The sequence below is a fragment of the Alligator sinensis genome, unplaced genomic scaffold (genome assembly GCF_000455745.1).
Source record: "Alligator sinensis unplaced genomic scaffold, ASM45574v1 scaffold651_1, whole genome shotgun sequence".
Classification (NCBI taxonomy): domain Eukaryota; kingdom Metazoa; phylum Chordata; order Crocodylia; family Alligatoridae; genus Alligator; species Alligator sinensis.
Genome location: NW_005842014.1, coordinates 1,754,509 through 1,763,883, shown reverse-complemented (window position 1 = coordinate 1,763,883; position 9,375 = coordinate 1,754,509). Strand labels below are relative to the sequence as shown.

At 48.3% G+C, this 9,375-nt stretch overlaps 1 pseudogene; it reads left to right on the top strand.

Moving 5' to 3' along the window:
* The window catches only part of LOC102379670, a 168,590-nt pseudogene extending 159,650 nt beyond the window's left edge, over nt 1–8,940 (top strand).
* The last annotated feature ends 435 nt before the right edge of the window (nt 8,941–9,375 follow it).

Genomic DNA, 9,375 nt, shown 5'->3' with positions numbered 1-9,375 from the left:
CTGATGCTGAATAAAACTTTACCTGCAAAAAACTGAAAAAAAATTTCTACATGTTTGCTCTAAAAATGTTCACCATTCCAGCTCTGACATGAAAACAGGGTTTGAGTGCCAACCTTTTTACATCCTTAACTGTAAAAACTGCAACCTGCAGAACTCTGATAACAGACTGCAGCTACTCTAGAAACCCTTTTTCTAGCGTGCAAACAATTCCATTAAAGCACAAGAAACATGCAAGGTGGCCATTAACTCTCATAAAATGGCTTTCTTTCTATTCCAAGGCTCGGTACATATTGACCTTCCTTCTCCTCTTGTATACATGGGCGGAAATCACAAATGACAATTTAAATGATGAGGTTCAGCATAGTATGAAATCGGGCTTGTTAGATCTTTATAGAAAAACTAGCAAAATCTGGGCCCTGCCCCCCTCCACCCCCGCTGTCACTCTAGGTCTTGACCCACTCCCCCCACCCACCTCTGCTGCTGCTCTGGGTCTTGCCCAGCTCCCTCTGTCCTCCTGCCACCTCTCTGGATCCAGCCCCGCTCCACCCCACCTCCCTACTGCTCCACACATGAGGGAGCATGGCACACGGCTGCGCAGGAGTGGGGTGGCACACACCCACAGGTCGTGGCACAGGGAGCAGCCATGGCGTGGGGAGCACTGAACGGCTGCATGGCTGGGGAAGCGGCCCAGGGTGTAGTACAGGGTGTGCATGGAGGGTGCGATGTGTGGCTGAGCAGGGGGGGTGGCACATGGCTGCAGGGTGGGGCGTGGTGTGGGGAACAACCACGGTGCAGGGAGCACCCACCAGCTGCAGTTGCATGGTGTATGGAGCAGCCCTGGGGTGTGGCATAGAGTGCACAGGGGGGCGCAGTACATTGCTGCATGGTGTGGGGTAGGGAGTGGCCACGGTGGGGTGAGCACCTGCCCGGTTATGCGCCATGCCCCATGCTGCATGGCCACAGCGGGAGGTGGCACATAGTGCACCAGGGGCTGTGGCATGTGGAGAGGGGGGAGAGGGGGCAGCACACCCCACACCCCAAGGCCTCATGCTACAGCTGACAGGTGCTGTCCACGCCACCCCACCCACTCCCCTTGTGGTACCTTGCGGCCACACCCCATGGCATCCACCCACTACGCTCGCTCCTTGCATGGCACCTTGTGGCCACACCATATCACCCCCCACGCAGCACCCTGTGGCTGCATGGCATGCAGCATGGGGACCAGGCACGGGAGGGCATACCTCACTTCACAGCACTCTGCAACCACGCGCCCTGCCTCCCCATGTGTTCTGCGGCCTGCAGTGTGCCATGCAGGGATCGGCCACACAGGGAGCGCCCTGCCCTGCAGCAGTGTGTTCACAGTCTGGCACCAACCGCCTCCACCTGTGTCTGTCCATCAGTAAGGCTCCAGCTGGTGCATATGCAGTTGTCCCAGAGCATTACCATCAGACAGACACACAGCTGGAAGTGCTACAGCTTTTATTATATTAGAATGCATTAGACCTTTAGCCTAATTACACTATTTTGTTGTAAATCAAAGAACAGCATATTTTGCTCATTCCCTTGTTCTCCTCAAAGCAAATTATTAACCGAGCAAGAGTCCCAGCTTTCCTTCCCTGAAATTTTGCTACCTACCCAAATACCAAGCTGTCAGACTGTACCTCCCCAAGCATTCCTCCCACTCTACCACAAAGGCTCTCCTCTCAGCTGAAATTAAACTTGCTACCCTGTAATTTTGTACATAGCATGTCACCAGCCCTTTAAGTAATGAAGGCTCCATGCAGACATCAGACAGATCTCTCCTGTCATTGGTTTTAATTAGCTCATTCAATGCCTTTTGCCTTCTTGTTCTCTTTTCATCAGAAAAAAAAAACATGATCTATAACATTCAGAATCTCACCTCTTAGGGAGCCTCTTCTACAGCTATTGCTAATGTTGAGTTGTATCTAAATTTGCACCTGCACCAATTATGCATAGCCTTTTGCTGGAAGTAATGCAGAGAGATACCACTGTCCAAGGGTAATAAGCATGAGGTCTTAAAGGCACAACGTTACACTGTTATCACATGTCCAGCATCTTGGCATTCATATGGCATTGCGAAACAATCTAAAGATATTAGAAAATGGGCTTCTTTATAGAGAATGTCCCAAAGGAAGGAAGTCAGCAAGCTACATGTAGTCTATTATCCCATTAACCTAGGATAACGCAAATCCTATGGGGCAAGATACTCATGGATTTGTCCAGGTAGGAGAATGGACAAAAAAAAACAAAAAACAAAAAACCTATTTTCCCCATCACAAATATCTATGTAATGTAATCACATTTTTCTCTGCATATTACAGAGTTCTGAGGAATATGGCACATCATATAAAAATTAGGGCCATCAATTAATTGCGATTAACATACGCAATTAAGACCTTAATCATTGCTCGCGTTCAATTTTTTAATGTGTTAATTGTGCACGTGGTTTTGGAGCCTGCGCCCAGCCTCCACTCTGCCGCCATCATCACTGCCTCTGGGCCATCCCATGGGGCAGCAGTGGGGTTGGGCGGCATGCAGACACGCAGCCACAGCCTGTGGGCAGGCAGGAACACAGCCCAGTGGCATGTGGGGCAGCACCCAGCAGGCAATTCTGTGAAGGGGAAGGGAAGGGGTATGGCAGGGGGCAGATTGAAGCCCCCACAGTGAGGGAGCAAGTGGAGCAGAGGCAGGGGCTGAAGACAGAAAGACATGTGGATTGCAAGGTGGGAGTCCCTTATAAATAAATGCATGGAGTTGTACATACAGCAGAAAGCAAGTGTAAGCCAAGAGAGACAAGGCCCAGTATTTGGAAGAAAAAAAAAAAAAAAAAGATGCAGGAACTGCAGTAAATTAAGTTATGCCTTTGGCCCCTGCATGTTCCCTTCTGGCCATGCCACCACTGACCTGGTATGGGTCATGCCACACTCCATGCTGTGACGTGAAGCCAGGCCATCCTGCACCCACCATCTCCGCCACTGCCTGGAGCATAGTGCAGCCACCATGGGCTCCCTAAGAACGGTGAATCTGCATGAGCACAAGGCAAACAAACAGCGGGGCCAGGGGTAGGTGGCACCGAGCAGCATCCCATCAGCACTGGATGCTGCTCAGCCACAAACCCTGGTGCTCAGAGGAACAGACAGGGGCTGTGTGTGGCAGGGGTGCCACTCATTTCCCTGTGGGACATTTCTGGGCTGCTTTGCTGGCTCCATCCATACACAAAGGGCCCCTGGGTGCACACTGCTGCACATAGCTGCTGCCGACCACACCTGATCTTCTGCTGCCCTCCTTGAGCAAGGGCAGGTATGAAGCACTGGACCCTGCTGTCCTCCAGTGGACAAGTGCAGTCACAGCAGCCAGAAGGGCCACACAAAGCAGCAGTTCTCCATCCTTAATGTCATTTTCACATGGACTCAACACACTAACATGATACAGGTCTACCCAAAGCTTATCCATGGGCCAGACAGAATCAATTGGCAGGCCAGGTACAGGCCTGCAGTCCATATTTTACCCACCCCTGGTCAACATGGTACCAGGAACAGTGATATGGGCACTGACAGAAAGTGCAGAGCCAAGAGAAGGTAAGAAAAGAGAATTTCTGGGTTTCTAGGGAAAAGCTAATCTCTGCTAAACAACCATATCAACTAAATGACTAGTGAAGAACAAATAAGCAAGAGACAATTTAATAAATAAATACCAGGAGAAGATAATTCATTGCTGGGTTAGAAATGTGCCAGAATCATTAAACAGGCACAAATTGCTGCAGGGACAAGACTCCAAACCAATGGAGGTGTCCAAGCAAGGGCTCCAGGGAATAGGGAAGCTCAACAGAGCACAGCTAAGGAAGCAAAACTTGGTGCGAGTCCGACCTCTCCCCGCAAAGCCAGGGACTAAAAGAAGCTCCTGCTAAAATATTTCTATCTATCTAAGCAAGGAGTTCATATGGACACAAATGAACTGAGTATGTCCACTGCCTCCCCGGAGAAATTCTCAGAGCGGTATCTGAAGCCAAGCATTTTTCTGTGCTTGACGTGTCAGCAGGGGCTCTGGCATGATCCCTTGGAAAAGCAGAGCATGCACTGGTGCACATTATACCCCCCTGAGGAAAACACTGTTTTTACTGACTGACATTTCAGCTGCCTTTAGCACCCAGGGTGTTTCACAGGATAACAGCAATTTTTTTATTTTATTTTTTTTATGGTGTGAAACACACCAAGGTTTATAGTGATGAAGACTTGATTTGTGGAAAATAAGGAGAACAAGCATGACTGGAGGCTCTGAGGAGCTTCGAAGGAACCAGAGCTGCGGTGGTGAAGCTAGAAGAAGTGCAAGTCCCATGTAACAGAAATGGTCTAGCTGCCAGAAAGACAAACACTGCAGGGTACACAGGGAGTTTGAAGCCTCCAGCAGCATCCCTGCCCAGAGTAGACAAGGAAGGCACACAAAGATGTGCTGGAATGGTGAAACTGCATGCAGAAGTGCGTGTCCAATCTTGCTATTCAAATTAGTAACCCAACTAGTGGGAAGCATTTAGCTACCTTAATCTGAAGTTAAAACAGAAGGCAGGGCAAGGAGTGCCCTTAAAGACCAATTCATTCAGAAAGGTCTAAGCTTCATAGGTTACTACCTGAATAACCTGAGAGTTACCACGCAAGTATATTCAATGGACATGAGAAAAAAAAAAAATATCAGAGTTTGGGAAAAATGAAGGCATTAAGACAGCTCTTCAGAATCAGATACATAGATTTCATAGACATTAGGGCTAGAAGGGACCTCAGAAGATCATCAAGTCCAGCCCCCTGCCCCAGGGGCAGGAAGTCAGCACGGGTCATAGGATCCCAGCAAGATAAACATCTAGATGTCTCTTGAAGGCATTCAAGGTAGGTACTTGAACTACCTCTGGTGGCAGTCTATTCCAGACTTTGGGGGCTCAGACAGTAAAGAAGTTCTTCCTTATATCCAGCCTGACGGTCACAGAGGAGTTTGACCATTCGATCTTGTCACCCCTTGGAGCACTCTGGTGAACAGATATTCCTCCAGATCCGGATGAGCACCCCTGATAAACTTATAGGTGGCTACCAGATCACCAACCTGGAAAAGCGCAGGCTATGGGAAGAGTCCCATGGCTCTCAGCCTCTCATCATAAGGTTTGTTTTCCTGCCCTCTGATCATGTGTGTGGCTCTCCTCTAGACTCGCTCAAGCTTCTCCACATCCTTTTTGAATTGTGGAGCCCAGAACTGGACACAGTACTCCAACTGCAGCTTCAACGGGGTCAAGTACAATGGGAGAATGATGTCCTGAGATTTGCTCGAGAAGCATCTATCGATGCAAGCCAGCATTTTGCTTGCTTTACTAGCTGCAGCATCACATTGAAGGCTCATGTTCATCTTGTGGTCAAATCCTGACCCCCCAAGTCCCGCTCGTCCATAGTGCTAGCCAGTGTAGCACTGCTGAGCCTATAGGATGCTGCAGGTTTTTCCTCCCAAGGTAGAGAACCTTGCATTTTTTGGTGTTAAACGCCATCAGGTTCTCATCTGCCCATTTCTTGAGTGTGTCGAGGTCAATCTGGATTGCCCTCCTGTCCTCCGTTGTGGATGCTTTACCCCAAAGTTTGGTGTCATTGGCAAACTTAGCCAGTCTGCTTCTGACCCCAATGTCCACATCATTAATGAAGATGTTGAACAATATAGGCCCAAGGACAGAGCCTTGAGGGACCCCACTGATCACAGGGCACCATGACTATTGACTTCCATCAACCACCACCCTCTGGGTCTGACCATGTAGCCAATTCCCCAGCCAGCAGAGCGTGGAGAAGCCGAGCCAAGAGGTGATCATGGTATTCCAGATCGAAGACTTTTTTTTTTTTTTTTGAAGTCAAGATATATGATATCAAGGTCTTCCCCCTTGTCCAGGTGATAGGTCACCTGGTCATAAAAAGAAATAAGATTGGTCAAGCAAGACCTACCTGCAACAAACCCATGCTAGCTATCCCTCAGGATTTTGCCAATCGACCAGTCTGTTGAGAATGGTCTCTTTGATAATCTTTTCTAGGACCTTCCCTTGGATAGAGGTCAGGCTGATGGGCCTGTAGCTTGCTGGATCCATTTTCCTCCCCTTCTTGAAGATAGGCACCACATTGGCCTTCTTCCAATCTTTGGGCACTTCAGAGTGCCAGGAGTTCTCAAAGATCCATGCCAGGGGCTGGGCTATGATGCTCACCAGCTCCTTGCGTACCCCGAGTACATGACAATAAGCATAAAATTAAATTCACCCACAGATGTCTCCAAATAGGGCATTGCTGCTGTCCTCTTACAAAGAGGGCCATCAAAACTGAAGACCAGTAGATAGCCCATGTTGGTGGTATGAAGGGGGAGGGAAATCTCACCCCTGGAGGTAAATACACATAGGTTTAATGGTGATGTATGGAAAAAATTGTGTACTTGTCCTACAGTATTATTCTTGCCTCCCTGAGATAACACAAGTAAAAGATACTGCAAAATAAGGAGATATAGGATTTATTATGCTTGGCACAGAACATGAGACAAGAAGCCACAGTTTAGTGGGCATGAATTCAAGCAACTTGCAATTATTTCAACTGAGGATGTGTCACCACAAGTTCCTGTTATCCCCAGCCCATCAGGGCATGAAAATACTAAGACACTTAAAAAAGAAAAAAAAAAAAAAAAAAAAAAAAAAAAAGAATCCAACTCTGATTCATATTTTGTGCTGTTTAATTACAGAATGGCACCAGTGAAGAATGGGTTGTCATGACCTGATACTTTGTTCTAGACATAAAAGTGGGTGTCAGCCTCACTTTGGACTTGGTGATATATAGAGAAGCAGATAAGAAGACAAAAGAAAAAACCCTAGTCTGAGCTAGTATCCCAGAATCTAGCAACACCGCATGAAAATGACACTGTGCATTTATGATAGAAAATAGGGCTGTGCGAAATTTTGCTGGCTGTTTCATTTTGACTCATTTCGAGCTCAAAACAGTGAAACTGAAATGAAATGAAGGGCTTCAAACCAGCCTCAAAATGAAATGAGGGCAGTCAAAACATTTCGCATTTCAAAGCTGAAGCTGGGCTTGCCTGTTGGGAAACAAAGTAAAGAGATGGGGGGGAAGAACACAGTGAGGATGCAACTTAACACACGCAGTCACACAATGAGGGTGCACCTTAACACATGCTGGAGAAGAAGCACCTGCAGGAGAGGAAAGAACAGCTCTGTGACAGTTTGGTTGCCTGAGATGCTGCTGGTGTTACTACTCACCAAGTTATTTTACCTGTTGTTATTTAAAGCGATGGACCAGGCTAAGGCTATAAGAGAAGGAGGCCACATTGGGGAACACTACTGTGTCATGTAGAGGCCCAGCGCCAGCGAGGGAGCGCCTTAAGCAAAACTTGTGACCCATGTGTGTTGTCAGCAGCTTGAGGTGCAGTTTCCTGGAAACCCCTGTACCTATCTCCTTGAAACTTGGCAGGCATCGTGCCCTTAGAAGGGGCTACCACTCCTGCTGTTTTTAACTTTTTTTCTTTGGCAGATTTGGATATAAGCAGTTTTGTGCTTCCCCATTATAGCCTATGGGTGAAACGTTGAAACAACAAAACAGCTTCGACAAAACAAAATGGAAATGCTTTCAAAATGAAACAAAAAACTTGAAACAAGACACTGACCCGTTGAAACAGCGAAACAGAAGTCAAAACAAAATGGTGCTGTTTTGCACAGCCGTAATAGAAAACAATGGCACCGGGCTGCAAAAGGCAATGATGCTGTTGTACGAGTCCTCCTTGAGTCCAGATGGGCACATATGAAGAAGAAAGATAACTTCTTCTCTGAACTGTGAGGGAGATAAAAGGGGACTGAATTGGCCTTTCATGCAAGAAAACCTTAGGCTGCAGCAAGCTGAGATAGGGGAACCCTAGGGCATGACACCTAGCATGTGGTATGCTACCTAACGCCGAGAGGTCTCTATGCAAGGCAGAGGGGAAGGAGGAATCCCTGCTTGAACGGAGAAGAAGAGCAGGAGGAAGCCGGGCAGATGCTGCTGTGCCTGCAAGGAAATCACTAAGGAAGGTAGCACCTACAAAATCAAGAAGATTGGCTACAACTGTGCCACAGTGGCCTTCGTGCCCATTTCTGGCTAACATGGGGGCAACATGCTGGAGGCCAGTGCCAAAATGCCCTGGTTTAAGGACTGGAAGATAACTAGGAAGGAAAGGAATATGGCAGACACCACTCTGATGGAGGCTCTGGATTCCATCATCCCTCCTTCACGCCCTGTGAAAAAGCCCTTCCACTTGCCTCTGCAGGAGGTCTACAAGATCAGCGGTATCAGCACTGTCCCCGAGGGGCTCATGGAGACAGGCACCTTGAAGGCTGGCATGGTCATGACTTTTGCTCCCAGCAATGTCACCACAAAGGTGAAGTCAGTTGAAATGCACCATGAGGCCCTGGCTGAAGTCAATGTGGGCTTCAGTGTTAAGAACATGTCTGTGAAGGACATTTGCCAGGGGAATGTGTCTGGAGACAGCAAGAATGACCCGCCCATGGAGGCAGGCAGCTTCACCTCCCAGCTCATCATCCTGAACCACTCAGGCAAGATCACTGCTGGCTACTCCCCGGTACTAGACTGCCACATGGCTCACATCTCCTGCAAGTTTGCCGAGCTGCAGGAGAAGATTGACCTCAGGTCCAGCAAGAAGCTGGAGGACAATCCTGCAGCACTGAAGGCTGGGGATGCTGCCATCATTCAGATGATCCCATGTGTGTGGAAAGCTTCTCTGAGTACCCACCTCTTGGCCGCTTCACCATGCAGGTCATGAGGCAGATGGTGGCAGTTGGTGTGATCAAGGCTGTGGAGAAGTCTAGTGTAACAGCCAAAAGTTACCAAGTCAGCCGTGAAGGCTGGTAAGAAATGAGGAGCTGGCCATGCCCTGAGCTGTTGGCTCCTGGGTTGCTGTTGGGACTCACTCGTACAAGTGCTGGGGGACCACTAGAGGAATAGGATGGTCCGACACTTGCACTCAAACTCCTTTTCTTTTCGCTTTCCTCTTTCTTTCCCTCCCCCTCAACTGGCCTAGAAACTATGAAATCTGTGAGAGCTGCAGCCAGGAAGTAGAGGGGAGGGGCCAGCCCTGCTGGGCTGGAGCAGAGAATAGAGCCCTGCCTAGGGTTGCAAAGCAGGTGGGATGCTGGAGGACTCTGGTTTATCTTAAACCAGGAAGGGGTCTGGGACAGCCATTGCATAAGCCAGTTTGAGCCAAATCAATTAAGTCTGATACTACATTCAACCAGGTTTATCTCAAAGTGGTTTCAGCCATTTTCAAACTGGTTTATGTGCACTGCACATCTGT